Source organism: Heterocephalus glaber, unplaced genomic scaffold, assembly GCF_053883595.1.
Source record: "Heterocephalus glaber isolate CG9 unplaced genomic scaffold, H.glaber_assembly_v1.0 deba00001547, whole genome shotgun sequence".
NCBI lineage: Eukaryota > Metazoa > Chordata > Mammalia > Rodentia > Bathyergidae > Heterocephalus > Heterocephalus glaber.
The window spans coordinates 7,201,732-7,219,832 of record NW_028258340.1 but is presented as its reverse complement, the minus strand read 5'-3'; the positions used below and the strand labels follow the sequence as shown (position 1 = coordinate 7,219,832).

The following is an 18,101-nucleotide window of genomic DNA, read 5'->3' as shown; positions in this document are numbered from 1 at the left end:
AACATACACAAATCAATCAATGTAATACACTATATCAATAGAGCCAAGGACAAAAACCATATGATCATTTCAATAGATGCAGAAAAAGCATTTGACAAAATCCAACATGCATTTATGATAAAAACCTACAAAAAATTGGAATAGACGGTCTCTACCTCAATCTGATAAAAGCCATCTAAGAAAAACCAACAGCCAATATCATACTAAATGGTCAAAAACTGAAATCCTTCACACTAAAATCAGGAACAATCAAGGATGTCCACTATCACCACTCCTGTTCAATATACTTTTGGAAACATTAACCACAGCAATTAGACAAGAGAAAGAAATAAAAGGAATAAAAATAGGAAATGAAGTAGTGAAACTGTCATTATTTGCAGACGACATGATACTGTATATAGAAGATCCCAAGAACTCCACCAAAAGTCTTCTAGACTTAATAACCAAATTCACTAGAGTAGCTACATACAAGGTTAACCCACAAAAATCAATAGCTTTCCTGTACATGAACAACAGACTCACTGAGAGAGAAACAGGGCAAACAATTCCTTTCACAATAGTATTCAAAAAACCGAAATACCTAGGAATCAACCCAACGAAAGAAATCAAAGACCTCTTCTCTGAAAACTATAGCACTTTGAAAAGAGAGATTGAAGATGGTATCAGAAAATGGAAAGACATCCCTTCCTCCTAGGTAGGAAGGATCAACATAGTGAAAATGGCCATACTTCCAAAACTGCTATATAGATTCAACGCAATCCCAATTGAAATCCCAGAAGCATACTTCACAGACTTGGAGAAAACAATCCAAAAATTCATTTGGAACAAGAAGAGACCCATAATAGCAAAAGCAATTCTAGGTAACAGAGACATGGCAGGGGGTATTACAACCCCCAACTTGAAACTATACTACAAAGCTACTGTGATAAAAAAACAGAATGGTACTAGCAAGGAAACAGACCTGAGGACCAGTGGAAAGATTAGAAGATGCAGAAACAACTCCAGACACACTCAGCCACCTCATCTTTGACAAAGGAGCCAAACAACCCCACTGGAGGAAAGATAGCCTCTTTAATAAATGGTGCTGGAAAAATTTGGTTTCAACTTGCCAAAGATTAAAACTAGACCCGTATCTCTCACCATGCACTAAACTGAAATCGAAATGGATTAAGGATCTAAATATTAAAACAGAAACACTGAACCGGCTGGAACAGAGGTTAGGTAGAACTCTTGAAGACATCGGTGTAGGAAAAGATTTTATGTACAAAACCTCAGTTGCTCATGAACTAGCACAAACAATCAACAAGTGGGATCTCCTCTTACTAAAAAGCTTCTGCACAGCAAGAGAAACCAACAGTGTGAAGTGACAACCCACAATGTGGGAAAAATTTTTCACCAGCTGTCCCTCAGACAAAGGTCTACTATCTCGAATCTATAAAGTACTTAAAAAAAATCAGACCTCCAAAATTTAAAGATCCAATCCAAAAATGGTCAACTGAATTGAACAGACATTTCTCAAAGTAGAAATGGTAAATAAACATATGAAACAATGTTCAACATCACTGGTCACTGGAGAGATGCAGATGAAAGCAACCTTGAGATTCCACCTCACCCCAGAAAGAATGGCTGCTATCAAGAAATGAACCAATAACAAATGCTGGCCAGGCTGTGGGAAAAGAGGAACATCCCTCCACTGCTGGTGAGAGTGTAGACTGGTGCAACCACTGTGGAAATCAGTACGGATATACCTCAAAGAACTAGGACTGGAAGTCCCGTTTGACCCAGCTATTTCCCTGCTGGATATCTTCCCCAAAGAATTAAAAGAATCATACCACAGTGATATATGTGCACCCATGTTCATAGCAGCACAGTTTCTAATAGATAAAACTTGGAAAGAGCCCAAATGCCCATCAACTGGAGACTGGATAAAGAAAATGTGTTTTGTTTTGTTTTTCTGTAAAATGGAGTACTACTCAGCCATAATAAACAAGAAATTAGAGATATTTATTGCTAAATGGATGCACACTGAGGTGATACTCTTAAGTGAAATAAACAGGACACACATGTGTAAATACACAATGGTTTCTCTAGTGTGAGAAACTGAAAGTATAAATAAGGGCTAAAAGGTATAATAGATAATGTGAAATAGGAAGAAAAGGGACAAAGGGGAAGTGGGAGGGGTAGGGGAAAGCAAAGAATGGAATGGAATTAATATGAGAAAATGAAAAAAAGGAAACAAAGTCTGTAAATAGGAAGGGATAGAGGGGTTGAAAGGGGGGTAGGGGAAGGGGGAGAAAAGGAGCAAGAGAGACTATGTAAAGGTGCAAATTTCCAATGATGAATGTCATTATATTGTATACTTAAAATGTACCAATAAAAGGATATACAGTTAAAAAAATAATAATTTGCCCATTTAATAATTAGATTATTTGTTTTTTGGTAAGTTTCTTGAATTTCTTATATATTCTGTATATTAATTCTTTGTCAGATGAATAACTGACAAAAATTTCTCCCATTATGTAGGCTCTTTAATGTTGATTTAAGCCCATTATTATTATTATTATTTTTGGTACAGGGGATTAAACTCAGGACCTTGTGCTTGCGAGGCAGGCACGGTGCCACTGAGCTAAATCCCTGGCCTGATTTAAGCCCATTATTAAAAAAGAAGTAAGTTGATGGGAATGGATGGGGCTTTGTTAGAGCAATCTCTTTTTGAGTTATATGACACAAATTGTGTGATAACTTAATTTTTAATGATCCATTAGCTAACAATTTGATAAAGTCTTCCATTAATTTCATTGAAAGAAAAATAAGAATCAATCTGACTTTTTAAAAAAGTATGTTATCTAGTCTTTGAGAGTTGTTTACTTTAACACTGATGTCATTTTTCAAACTATCCCTTTGTTTGGCATCCTAGCGGTTTTTATACAAATTGTGACAAACCACCTGGATGGGTGAGGGAAGAGCTCACTCATTGTACAGTAACAGAAGAAAAAAACTGTGGAAGGGGATATGAGAAAGGAGAAGCTACATATTCATTACAAACATTTTCTTAGCATATAAACTTTAGAAAATAAGAATTTGTATATCAACTCCCTTAAAACTATCCATGCTGTATACATGTTGTAAACACTTAGGCACACAGTCTCAAGACTGCCTGCTATAGAGTGAAAACTCAAGATTTAAGTCTCTTTCCATCTTCTTTCTTTTTTCACCAACTGAATTCCAACTTCTATTTACTGACAGGTGATGCAAGTTACCATTTTAAATCCACAATTCTCATACTTTCATGAAATGTTTTAAATCTCAAGGGAACAGACTGCTTCTTGTTCACTACATGTTACTAAGCATAGTGCCTTGTTGAAGGTATTCAGTACTTTAAATCATCTCTACATTACTTATAATACCTATTGCAATGTAAATAGTTGTTAAACTGTATTGTTTAGGGAATAATAAGAAAAATGTATATATAAAATTTTGTTGACATGAAAAACTACTCCTTGCCAAAGAAAACCAGGCACAGTGACATTCCTGTGAAAATTAGGAATATAAAAGCTAAATAATGAATATAAATGATCTTTAAAAGTCCTGAGCCCTCTGACCTTGGAAATCCTCCCAACCTTTGTGTTCCACTAAATAGCTGACTACAAACTCCTTTCCCTTTTGACTTAGATAAAACTCATGAATGCCCTCTTGTTTATCTATGATAAAGGCAAGTGCAGACCTTTCAAATTCCCATTCTTTGCCTAATAAATGATTGGCTGAACTGTTTGTCAACCCCACTCATTAAATGGAAAAAATGCCTGTTAATAAAACTTTGGTTAAGCCTCTCTCCTTTCCCTAGGTCTGCCCACTTCCTCACACCAGATTCTTTTAGCTTTGTTTATTTTTCCCATTCAAGGAAAAAAAAAACCCTTTTTCTTTTTTTTAATTTTGCCTAACCCTTGACATGTCCATAGAACTTATGGTCACAGTGTTCTATTATAATAGATGGCACTCCCCATTGGAATAGTCCCTTTCTCCCTCATTCAATAATCCCTTTGAATAAACTCTCTCCTTACTAAGGTGGAATTTTTTTAATTTGACACATATTGTCATATAATGCAAATTCTTGTAGAACAACCTTAATAACTAAAGACATTTCTCAGTTTATTTTCAAAGCCTATACATATAGCTGTAATGGTGCAGCTCACACATCCCAGGCATTCAAGAACTACTCTTCATTTATTTCTTTAGATTTGAATATTGTAATTAGAAAGTATACATAAAATTCTTATATGTAGTGTATAGATTGAGCTTTCTGTCTATAGTAACCCACATGAGTGTTTATGCATCTATCAACCCATCAAAATCTCTATCATCATCTACTTTCTATTTCTATGGCTTTTTAAGGAATTCTCTAAATCATATACTGTAAAAGCTAAAAAGAATGAAGGGTTGAAAGAAAATAGCTTTTACATAGGCAAAGAGAATAGAAAAAAGGGATTAAAAAAGAATCAAACTACATACTGTGGAAGAGAAAAAAAACTTTTAAGTGTTATTTCAGGATAAAAAGTAAGCAAAAGCTCTCATTCTACATTTTTTCACATGGTTCTATTTCCTGAATGTGACATAAAGATGATATTAAGATGAAATTGAATTTATAAGCTAAAGACCTTTGAGACCTCTAATACATAAACACGACAGCCTCTTCATCAACACATTTAATTGATATGAGATGAGAGATCTAGATTAAGAGATATTTATAAATAAAATATTGATACTAGGAATTATGGTCAACATAAAGCCATGTTAATACCTACAACTATACTGAACAAGAATGAGTCATTTTGGTTAACAAATAGCCCTATACTTTCAGGAGCAGGTAATCTGGAAAAAATCTTCTTTACATTCTTAAAAGAGAGAAAGAAAAATAATTACAATGAAAGAAATCAGTTTTCTTTTCCCACATAATTAATCACAAAAATCACTATAAATTGCCTCAGCTTTAGAGATACATTAGAAGTTTCTCATAGAACCACAAGATTTGATTAGCAAGACAATTATAAACTTGAGATTTGTAAAATTTGTATCTTAATTTAAATAGTTATCCAGAAATGCTTGCCACATATAGAAAAATCATTAAAAACAGATGTACATGTATGTTTTAAAGTTGACTCCTTAGTCAGAAAAATTTCAGTATAGTCACACACACACACACATACACACACACACACACACACACACCCCATTAGGAAAAACAGCCCAAGATGTGTCTTAAAAGGCATTTTGCTAAGGCAGCATTTACAATTTACTAGGTAAGACCTACAGAAATACATGATTTTTCTATACAAAGAATATTTGCTTTAAAATAAAGGCAAAAGAAATATAATGGGAAAATCCACTTTAGGAATCTAAGAATCAGTGACCTAAATAGTAATTAAATGGATATTATGATTGGCACTGTGAAAAGCAGATGTTTTATTGAAAATTATACTACTAAGTGCAAGCTGGTCTCCAGCAGTTTGGCTCAAATATTCCATGTAATAATAAAATACTTTCTGTTTTCCAGATAGAGCTACTGTTAAGAAATATGATTTTTAACATATATTGGCCAAGTTTAAGGATTTCATCCTTAATAATACATGATCAAATTGCTTAGGAATCATACTCTATGGTACTTTATATGACAAAATTAAACAAAAGTATGACCCATAATGCCTTGAAATTTGCTAGATTACTATGTCCACTCCAAGTAATAGTAAAAGAAATGATAACACTAAGAAAATGCAACTGCAAAATAAAAGGTTTTGTCACACTTTCTACATGCAAAAGGAGATACAGAAACTTATTAGTTAAGACAATTAGTTTACCAGTTTTACAAGCATTCATATGTATATGTTTATGTAGAGCTATTCAATTTTATCATCATGTGTAAATTCTTGCAATCACACCAAAATAGAAAGTAGAACTGTTCCATAAAGATCTCCCACAATGACCCTACATGCTAGCCCTTTATAGTCACATATACCCTTGTCTCAGGATTCTTACCCTAACTTTGCAGGGTCCAACAACTCACAGTCACTAATCTGCTCTCCATTTCTATAATTTTATCATTTTGAAACTTACAAAGGAAATCACACAGTATATGACATATAGAGATAGATATTTTAATGTAATTCCTGGAGATCCATTTAAGTTGTTAGATACAACAGATTTTTCTTTTTTATGGTATGGATGTACCATTTATTTATTTTCCCATTAATGCACTGTAGGATATTTTAGTACTTTTAAAATTTTACCTATTATGAAAAGAGCTGCTATGAAAACTTGATTACAGGTCTAAAACTTAGAGTGAATCTAAGTTTTTATTTCTCTGGGACGTACATTTCCCATGAATGTAATTGCTGGGTTGTATGGCATGTATGTATTTAGGATATTAAACATACTATTTTCCAGAGTTACTGTACCACTTTATATTCCCACCAGTAGGTATGAAAGATCCATTTTCTCTGCATCCTTGCCATAAAATGCTATTATCATTATGTTTACTGTAACTGTTCTAATAAGTGTATAGTGATATTTCCTTGAGGTTTTGATTTCCCTAATGGATGATACTGAGTATATTTTTATGTGGTTAGAACTTGTATAATATTTTCTAGACAAACATTCATTTTTTGCCCATTAAGTTTTTATTGTTATTTTTAATGTATGAATTGTGCATTTGGCATCACACTTGACAATTCTTCAACTAGTTCTAGGTGTCAATAATTTTCTGGTATATTTTACTTTAAAAGTTATCTGGATTTGTTTTACACTGAAATCCATGGTCCATTTTGAGTATATTTTCATATAGGACATAAGTTTTAAGTTGAGGTTCATTTTTGGCCTATGGCCAATCGTTCCACTGTTTTGTTTAAAAGCATTATTCCTTATTGAATTAAGTTTGAACATTTGTCAAAAATCAATTGCCTGTACTTGTGTAGGGTTACTTCTGGGAAACCTGTTCCATTGATCTATGTTTATCCCTGTGTTAGCACCACACTGTATTAATTCATATACATATTCATATACATAGATTAATGGCTTTTCAAAACTATTTTAGCTATTTTTGTTCTTTTCTCTGTACAAAAATATTTTAGAATATACTTTCTTATACCTACAAAAGTTTTTCATGGAATTTTGATTGAACCTGGGTGGTCAAACTCAGAGACAAATTTAGAAAGAAACAGTATCTTTACTACAGTGAGTATTCAGTCCATGAACAGATCACATATCTTCATTTATTTAATCTTTGATTTCTTTCAATAGAGTTTTTAGTTTCCAAAATTTCAGGTTTGTATATATTGTGCAGGATTTATATCTAAGCATTTCATTGTTTTATAAGAATATAATTAATTTTGATATATCCTCATATCCTTTATGAACTCACTATTCCTAGTTTTTATAGAGCCTTCGGGAGTTTTCTACAGATTGTCAGGTCATCTGCAAATAGGGACAGTTTCATTTCTTCCTCTTCTATCTATAAGTTACATTAACTTTTCCTGCCTCATTGTGATGGTTTCTGGCAATATGTTGAATAATGTCAGTGTGGAAAACCTTGCCTTATTCCTTTTCTTAAGGGAAAAGCATTAATATTAAGCTTTTCTGAAAGAAGTAAGGCCTATGTCTAGATTCATTGTTTTTCATGTGTATGTTAAACTGTTCCAGCATCATTTGTTGAAGAGATTATCTTTTCTCCTTGGAATGCCTTTGCTACTTGGTCAAAAGATTGGTTGGCTATATTTGTGAGGATCTATTTCCGGGCTTTCTATTTTATTCTACTGATATGTTTGTTTATTCTTCCACCAGTAATACACTGTCATGATTACTGTAGTTTCTAAGTAAGTACTGAAGTTGTGTAATGGCGGCCCTCCAACTTCATTGTTCTGGAATAATATGGTAGCAATACTGGATCTTTTGGTTTTCTATATAAACTTTAGAATCAGTTTGTCAACATATTATTAAAAGTAACTTGATGGAATTATGATTTAGAATGGAAATGAATCTAGATGAAATAGGGAAGAGCTGACCCTTAACACTGAGACTTCCTATCCATGAACACAAAGTACCTCTGTTAGAATTTTAGAATTTCCTTCATTCTAGTTTTGAAGTTTCTTTGGGGTGATCTTTTATATATGTTGTTAGGTTTATACCACAGTATTTCAGGGTTTTTTGTGTTAATGCAATGGATCTGTACTTTTACATTCAAATTTCAATTCCTCATTGCTGGTACACAGGAAAACAATCAACTTTTATACATTAACCTTGTAACCGTTTTTTGCTGTAATCACTCTTAATTCCAGGTGTTTTTCTTTTTTCTTTTTTAAGAGACACCTTATTTAATATATATCTTACAAATAATTACCTGCTTACATGTAGTATTTATAATGAAACAATACAATTAGAGCATTTTAATATAATACACTGCTCTGTACTGAAATTGTATCACTTTTCCCTATGGTCATAGTCATACACACACTGTCCACATACATACCACAGTCAGTACAGAATCTGACATACTGCACAGTTCTCATGGCAAATCTACACAGTATTGTAAAGACATATTGTACAGTACAGTAATAACAATCAAGTCCTGAAAAAAGTTACAAGATTAAGCATTTAAGGTTTTATAATAACATCAATAGCTTACTGTTAATGGAGCTGCAGGATGTGATGCAGTGGGGCACAGTGTGACCAAACCATTTTTCAGCATTTGCCCCCTGAAAACCAAGGGCAAGGTTGGTGGACTTTTCTATGCAGAAGAGGAAGAGGGTGGCATGTCGACATCTGGTAGCTCCACCTTAAGAGTTTGGTGGCTGCCACTTGTTGACTGGGAACAACCTGAATTGAAAAACGGCACCAGCTTTGACAGCTTGGCTTTCTGCCTCATCTCTTCAAGCATCTTGCTATAATGGGCAAAGGCAGTGGAGGCAAGCCGCTTAAATGTGAGGATGTGATTAAGCATTGGGTCATACTCTTCCTTGTCATTAAAAATTTTCTCCAAGACAGAATTCCATTCCGATATTTTGGCTGCGGTAAGAGCTACAGCTCTTGCAGTCTCCAACTGATTTCCAGCCCCTTCCTGGTCATCGTAGACTCCAGTTCCTTGTTTTGCCAATTCATCCAGGTCTCCACTGGTGGGTTCTATTGCCTTCTCTGCCAAGATTTCCTTCACGTCTTCTGTCATGTCCTCAAAGCCTTCTCCACTTATTTGCCGTGTGATATATATTATGTTCTTGACACGGTTCTTTACATTTTCTGTTACACCTTCAAAGCCTTCAAAACTTTCCACAGTCTGGCCAAACATTTTTCCAACAGTTATTGATAATAGCTGGCTCAATGCCATCCCAGCTGTGACAACATAATCAATAACATTGCGAATAGTGACTGACTTCAAACAGTCCATTGTGATGGTTTCTTTGTTGGTCTCAAGAGTCTCCCAAGCGTTGGTGTAAAGCTCTCTGATATAGCGTGCCTTGAAAGTTTTTGTGATGCCGACTGAGGGGCTGGATGAAAGATGTAGTGTTTAGGGGCATAAAAAGAACTTCTATGCTGGGGTGTGCATTTTCAAGCTCTTCTCGACAATGGACTGGGACATTATCCAAAATTAATAAAACCTTGAAGGCCCTGGAGATAGTGTTCAGCTTCTGGGATGAAGCAGCTGTGGAACCAATCTGACCTCATCCCCGCTTTTTTATTCTGCCTCCAATGGACTGGCAGGTGGTTCACATTTTTCCCTTGCAGTGCTTGTGGATTAGGGGCTCTGTGAACCATTAGGGGTTTGCACTTAAAGCTGCCCTTGGCATTGGTGCGTAATAACAAGGTTGTGTGATTATGAAATGACTTAAAACCAGGGCTCTAGAAGCCATTTGCATTACATAGGTTCACCTGCCAAAATCCTTGTAAAATAAGCCAATATCATCAGCATTGAAAACCTGCTCTTCCACACAGCCCTTTTCCTGTATAACACTTAGCAAGTATATTTTAAATTCTTCCGCAGCCTCCTGACCTGGAGAGCTTGCCTCTCCTGCAAGTTTAACATTGGTCATACCGTAACGCCTTTTGAATCTTGCAAGCCAGCCAGCACTCGCCTAGAAGGGTTTAGCATTTCGCTGACCCTGGGTCATGTGACTGTAAATTTCTTTGGCTTTCAGTCTCACAACGATGCTGCTGTCCATGATGCTTTTTATCTGTCATCATCTCATGAATCCACAAATTTAGCCGCTTTTCCATCTTTTCCATAGCTTCGTGATGCACTATAGATGTCAGCTTAGCACTTTCCGGGGCAGCCTCACATACAGATCGGCGAATTTCCTTTTCCTTTTTCTTGATGTATTTGATCATTGATTCACTATTAAACTCGCGGCCAATAGCACTGTAACTCATGCCTGAACGGAGCTTATCTAACACTATTTTCTCCAAAAGGCATGTCACGGCCCTCTTGCGCTTAGAAACATTAGACAGCACTTGAGCAGTAGGCTTGGGGGCCATTTAAAACAGCAAAATCAACAACAAAAAAGCACAACGATGCAGAAAAAGATGGCACTGAATAGTCCGTGAAAAGATCTCGTTTACAGCAGGAAAGTTGAAGCCAGAAGCCCAGGTGTTTTTAAGTTGTTTTGATTCTTTGGAATTTACTACATAGACAATCATGTCATCTACATGTCAATACAACAAAGTTGTATTATCTTCCTTGCCAGTCTGTATAGTTTTCATTTATCCTGTCTTACTGTGTTAGCTAGAACTTCTAATAGAATACTGAATTTGAGTGGTAATCAGGGACATCTTTACCTTATTCCCAATTGTAAGTGAAAAGCATTCAGTTTGTCACCATTAAGTATGAAGTAAGCTGTAAGTTTTTTGTAGATGTTCCTTGTCAATTTCAGGAAGTTGCCCTCTATTCTAAAGTTGTTTTTTTTTTTTTTTTTTTTTACCATGAATGCATGTGAAATGTCTTTTATACATCTATTGATATGATCAAATGATTTTTCTTCTTTAGCCTGTTGATGTGATGGATTCCATCAACTCTTTTTTTTTCCATTAAGTTTGTTGGTACATTTTAGGTATACAATACAGTTACACTGATCATTGGGATCTTGTACCTTTACATGATGAATCTTGGTTCCTATTTTTCCCCATCCCCCTGCCCTCCCTTCACCCCCTCCACCCTTACCTATTTACAAAGACCTTGTTCCATTTTTTTCCTTTTCTCATATTTTTTCCTTTCCCTTCCTTCCTTTCCCCTACCCCTCCCACTTCCCCTACTCCTTTAGAACTTTTCTTCCTATTTCACAATGTCAATTATACATTTTGATACTTATTTACACTTTTAGTTTTTCACACCAGAGAAACTATTCAGAAACATCAACTGATTTTTAAATGTCTAATGACCCAAGTACTGCATCCTTTTTAAAGTTGAATAATATTCCATTATATGTAATAGTCCACTTTGTTTATCCATTAGTCAGATTTTGGATATTTGGTTTGTTTCCACTGTTTGACTACTAAAAAATAATGTTGCTATAATTATTCACGTACCATTTTTGTGAGAATGTATATTTTCACTAGCTTTGGGTATACACCTAGGAATAGAATTGGTAGGTCATACAGTACTCTAAATTCAACTTTTGAGGAACTGTCAAACTTTTCCCCAACAGCTACATGATTTTAGATTCTCAACAGCAATAAATGAGGGTTCCAAATTCTCCATATCCTTGCCAACAAATGGCTGTCCTTTTGAGTACAGACTTTTTAGTGGGTGTCAAGTGGTATCTTGTTATGATTTGTATTTGCATTTTCCTCATGACTAAAGACGCTGAGCATCATTACATGTTTATTGACCATTTTAAAACATGCTTAAAAAAATCTATTCCAATCTATTAATGATCATTTTAACTGGGTTCTCTTTTTTATGTGGTGTTGACTTTCAAGAATCATCAGTATGCTTGGGATATCAGAATCTTATCAGATATATGATTTGAAAATATTTTCCCTAATTCTGTGTCTCATCTTTTCACTTTCTTGACAGTGTCCTTTGAAGCACGAAAGTTCAATTTATTGATTTTTAATTTGGTTGCTTCTGATTTAGGTTTAATATTTAATAAACCAATGCTCAATGATGATTTGTGTCTGTTTTCTTCCAAGTTTCAGCATTTTAACTCATACGTTTGAATCTTTGATCTACTTTTTGTATATGGTGTGAAATAAGGGTCCAAGTTCATGTTTTTGCATTATCAGTATTCAGTTGTTCCACTGCCACTGTTTTATATAAAGTATTCTTTCTCCATTGAATTATCTTGCCACCACTGTTGAAAATTATTTGTCTTTAAATATATGGATTTTCTGGGCACAGTGGCATGCATCTTTAGTCCCAGTCGTTCAGGAGGCTGAGGCAGGAGGATTCCCCAAGCCCAGGAGTTTGAGACCTGCTTGGGCAACAGCAAAACCTGTGCCAGAAAAACTCAAAACAAACGTATGAGTTTATTAGGAGTTTATTAATTCAATTTCATTAATCTACATGTGTGTCCATATGCTTGTACTATACTAAGCATATAAATGTAGCTTTGTACAAAATTTTGGAATTGGGAAATGTGAGTCCTGCAACATTTTCAGGACTGTTATGGTTATTCGGGAACTCTGGTTTCCATGTGGACTTTATGATTTGTGTGGTATGATAATAATATTAAATCTTCTGATCAATGAACACAGGAGGTCTTAAAATTTACGTTATAGTTTTCAGGTTACAAGTCTCATACTTCATTGGTTAAACATATCCATAAATATCTTACCCTCTTTAGTGATGGAATTGTTTCTCAATTTCATCTTCAGATTTTTTGTTAGTATATTGAAATATGACTTATTTTTGTATATTGATTTTATATCCTGCAGCCTTGCTAAGCTTACTTATTACATCTAACAGTATTTTGTGGCTCTCTTAGTATATTCCATATACACAACCATGTATTCTCCAAATAGTTTAATGTGTTCCTTTCCAATCTAGGTATTTTTTATATCTATACCTTACATAACTGTCCCGGTTAAAATTTCCAGTATAATGTTGACTCAAGTACCAAGAACAGACATCCTAATTTTATTCCCTATCTTAAAAGGAAAGCATTACAGTGCACCCTTGCGTTACGACTGGCCTGACATATGAACAACTTGGCTTATGACCAGGATTTTAGTTTTAACTTACGACCAAAGTCTGGAGTTATGACCCGAATGCCAGGCACTTGTGGTTGCAGATGGTCTCAGATACAGATTTAACCCTTTAAGAGTTCTGGAAGGAGCCTGGGGTTTAGCTCAGTGGTTCCACTGCCTGCCTTGCAAGTGCAAGGTCCCGAGTTCGATCCCCGGTACCAAAACAAAAAGTTCTGGAAGGAACACTGCAACATCCTTTCCTGTGTGTCGTTAATTGAGAAATCCTGGCCAATGTCTCTCTAAGGACACTGAGATCTGTCTGCATAAAGGAGAGAGACTTTGAAGGCTGTGTAGAGGAGCCTGAGCCTTAAATTGACCAACTTGAGTTACAACTAGCCCTTGCAAATAAATTGAGTCTACTGCATCTTAAAACATAAGATATGAAGTTAGCATTAGTTTTTAAATGCCTTTAAAAATGTTGAAGTTAGCTTCTACTCATAGTTTGTTGAGTGTTTTTATTATGAAAGGGTATTAGTTTTTGTTAAAATGCTTTCTCTGTGTGCACTGAAATGATTATTTGACTGTTGTCTATTTTTTATTTTTGTTTCACAACTTTCTTATTAGCACATATTGGTTATACAGATTAATGGGTTTTATTTTGGCAGATTCATACATGCACATAACATACTTTCATCATTTTCACCCCTACTCTGTCTTTTTAACTTGATGTATTTCCATTTATTGATTCTTGCTATTATTTCCTGTGCTCCTGAAATTCTATTCAAGAAATCTTTGCTGGTGTCTATGGCTTCAAGTGTTTGGCCTATGTTTCTTTTTTGCAGTTTCAAATTTTCAGATCTTATACCTAGGTCTTTGATACATTTTGATTTGATTTGTTTCAATCTTTTACAAGTGGGTATCCAGTTTTTCTAATACCACTTGTCAAACAGGCTGTCTTTTCTCTAGTGTATATTTTTGGCTTCTTTGTCCAGAATCAGATAGTTGTAGTTGCAGCAGTTTTTTTATTCTGTATTCTCTATTCTGTTCCATTGATCTGTGCATCTCTTTTTGTGTCAGTACCATGCTGTTTTTATTACTATGGCTTTGTAGTATAATTTGAAGCCATGTATTGTGATGCACCCAGCTTTGCTCCTTTTGCTTAGGATTGCTGTGGTTATTCTGGATCTTTTGTGTTTCCATATGAATTTTAGGATTTTTTTCTAGTTTTGTGAAGAATGTTATTGGTATGTTAATGAGGATTTTATTGAATCTGTAGTTCATTTTTGGCAATGTGGTCATTTTACCAGGATTTATTCTGCCAATCCATGATCACGGGAGGTCTTCCCATCTTCAATTTCTTTCTTTGGTCTTTTACTTCTTTGGTTATATTGATTCCTTAAAAGTGTTTTAATTTTTTGAAGTTATTGTGAATGGAATTGTATCCCTGATTTCTTTCTCAGTCCATTATTGGTGTACATAAAAGCTATTGATATTTACATGATGATTTTACACTTGATCTTAGCCAAAAGGCCAAGAAGCAATACATGATGATTTCATATCCTGCTACTTTGCTGAATTTGTTTAGCAGCTCTAAAATATTTTGATGGAGTCTTTAGGATCTTCTAAGTAGAGGAACATATTGTGTGCAAACAGGATAATTTGACTTCTTCCTTTCCTATTTGTATCTCTTTCTCTTGCCTTCTTGTTCCAGCTAAAATTTCAAGAACTATATTGAATAGACCATTTGTTCCTCATTTTAGAGGAAATGCTTTGCATTTTTCCCCATTCAGAATGATGCTTACTGTAAGTTTGTCATATGTGGATTTTATTATATTGAGGAATAATCCTTCAAGTTTTTCCAGGATTTTATTAAAATCATAAAGGGATGTTAAATTTTGTTGAAGGCTTTTTCTGCATTGAGATGACCATGTGACTTTTAGAATCATATGATTCTATTTATGTAGTCCATTACATTTATTGATTTGCATATGTTGAACCATTCTTGCATCTCGAATGAAACCAACTTGTTCATGGTATATGCTCTTTTAATGTGCTGTTGAATTTGGTTTGCTAGTATTTTATTATGGATTTTTGCATCTATGTTCATCAAGGATGTTGATCTATAGTCTTGTGTTAATGTCTCCTTGTCTGGTTTTGATATCATATTTTTAAATAAAAAAAATTTTTATAGGAGGAAATAGTTTATTTGGTTCATGGTTTCAGAGGTTTTGGTCCATGGTTGGCTGGTTCCATATTTTTTATTAATAAGGTATATTACATTTATTTATCTATTTGGTGCTTGAGATTGAACCCAGACCCTCATGCATGTTAGGCAAATACTCTAGCACTGAGCTACATCCCCAATCCACATTGACTGATTTAAAATGTTTACTCAGATTTGAATTTCTTTTATAAAATCTCTCTTACTTAAGGCATATACTTTTTAAAACTTTATTGAGATAGAATTTACAAACCACACAATTTGGATTTTAGTATATTCACAGTCATATAACTATTACTGAGTTCAAAATTTTGAATTCAAACCAATCACCTCAAACAGAAATTCCATACTCATTTTAACTGTTTTCTTTTGGTAGTACTGGGTATTGAACCCAAGGTCTTTTCACGAGATGCATCCCCAGCCCTTTAAAAACAACTTTTTTTGTTTTGTTTTGAGACAAGGTATCAGTAAGTTGCCGAAGTACAATCCTCCTGCCTCAGCCTCCCAGACTACTGGGATTATAGGTGTATGCCACCATGTAGGGCTAATACAAACCTCTTTACAGGAAATTTTCAATTACATGGTTAATCTATTTTTGTTGTTGTTGTTATAGGTCTGTTCAGATATTCTATTTCTTCTTGAGTTAGTCTTGGTAGTTTGCCTGTTACTAGTAATTAGTCCATTTCATCTAGCTTCTCTACTTTGTTGACATATAATTGCTCACAGTATTCTCTTATTCTTCTACTTTAACAATGCGAGTAGTAAGGTCCCTTCCTTAATGCCTGAATTTATTAATTTGAGATGTCTGTTATTTTCATTGGTCAGTCTAGATAAAGGCTACCCCACTTTGTTTTATACCTTTTCAAAGAATTAGCTTTTGAGTTCAATGATTTTCTCTACTGTGTTTCTATTCTCTATTTCATTTATTTTTTTATAAGCTTTGTTATTTCCTTCTTTCTGAGTGGTATGAGTGTACTCTTCTAGTTTCTGAAAATAGAAGATTATTGATTTGAGTTCTTTATTCTTCAATATAGGAACTTATAATAATAAATTTCCTTTTAAACAGTGCTTTTGCTGAATCTCATAAATTTTGGTATGCTGTGCATTGTTTTCATCCATTTCAAAGTATTTTCTAATTTTTTTTGTGATTTCTTTGACCCACAGACTATTTTAGCAGTGTGCTTTTTAACCTCTGCATATTTCTGAAATTCCCAAATTTTCCTCTGTTATTGAGTTCTCATTTCATTCTATTGTGATCAGAGAGGACACTTTGAAAGATTTCAATCTTTTTTAATTGGTTGAGACAGAAAAAGCTGATCAAAAAACACAGTATGTGGGCCAGAGATTTAGCTCAGTGGTGCTGGTGCCTTCCTGGCAAATGCAAGGTCCTGAGTTCAATCCCTGGTACCGGAAGAAAAAAAAGTACAGTATGTGCTTAAATAAAATTTATTCAATAAAAGACACATTGCCATTAATTTCCCTCAAAATCCTTCTGGTTTCCTCAAAATCACTTAGCCCATCATTTTTGCCAGTTTCTAAAGCACTTTTACAGGGTTTTTTTGTGATTATCTTAATGAAGTATGATAAAAAATTTGGTGAATTATGTTGCCAAGTGCCATCCAATAGAAAGACAGGCTTATAAAAATATTATGGTGTGCCCTCCTCCACCTTATTCATTGAATCTGGCACCATGAGACTTCTGGCTTTTCCCCAAAGTCAAAATGACCATAAAAGGTAAATGTTTTAAAATGATTCAGAACATCAAGGCAGCCATTACAGTGCAACTAAAGATACTTTCGTATTGGTTGATTTAGGAATAATTATATCTTATAAATATCTGGATCACTTTATACACACTATGCCCATCAACACAGTTTTGTAACTGTTGCTTTATGTAGTTATCATTTAGATCAGGAGAAAAAGACTTACAATACTACTTTTATTACTTTTTTTAGGGCAGGTTAGCTATTGATAAATTTTCTCAGTTTTCGTTTACCTGAGAATATCTTAATTTATCCTTCATTTTTTTTTTTTTTTTTTGGTACCGGAATCGAACTCAATTCCTTGCACTTATGAGGCAGGTGGCAGAACCACTGAGCTAAATCCTCGGCCCTATCCTTCATTTTTTAAAGTATGTTTTTTCTGTATAAAGGATTCTTGGTAGTCAATCTTTTTCTTTCAGCACCTTGAATTTTATTCCATTGCCTTCTAGTCGTCATAGTTTTTGATGAGAAATCTGCTATTTATGTTAATTGAGGCACACTTGTATGTAATGAGTTGCTTCTCTTTTGCTACTTTCATGAAATTCTCCTTGTTTGAAGCTGTTTTTTAGTACTGGGATTGAACTCAGGTCCTTGCACTTGCGAGGTAGGCAGCAGAACCACTGAGCTAAATCCCTGGCCCTGTCTGAAGCTTTTGACAGTTTGGTTATGATGTAATTTTTAGTTTATCCTACTTGGAGTCTGTTGAACTTCTGGGCCATTATTTCTTCAAATATTCTTTTTACTTCTCTTTTTTTCTTTTCTTCTGGTATTTCCCTTATGCATTATGTGGGTATGCCCTGATGGTTTTCCAGAGGTTTCTCTTCATTTTGCTCATTCATTTCTCTTTCTATTCCTTAAGAGTAAATAATCTCAATGAATGTATCTTCAAATCTGTGAATTCTAATTATTTCTATGGTCTGCACAAATCTGTTGCTGTGACTATCTAGTGAAATTTT

General features: G+C 34.4%; 1 protein-coding gene and 1 pseudogene across 17 annotated transcripts in view; both read right to left on the bottom strand.

The window, feature by feature from the left end:
- Cask (calcium/calmodulin dependent serine protein kinase) overlaps window positions 1–18,101 on the bottom strand; it is a 381,402-nt gene that overhangs the window by 289,579 nt on the left and 73,722 nt on the right. The gene's annotated exons all lie outside the window — the stretch shown is intronic.
- On the bottom strand, window positions 14,627–14,703 carry LOC147824336 (U2 spliceosomal RNA; annotated as a pseudogene).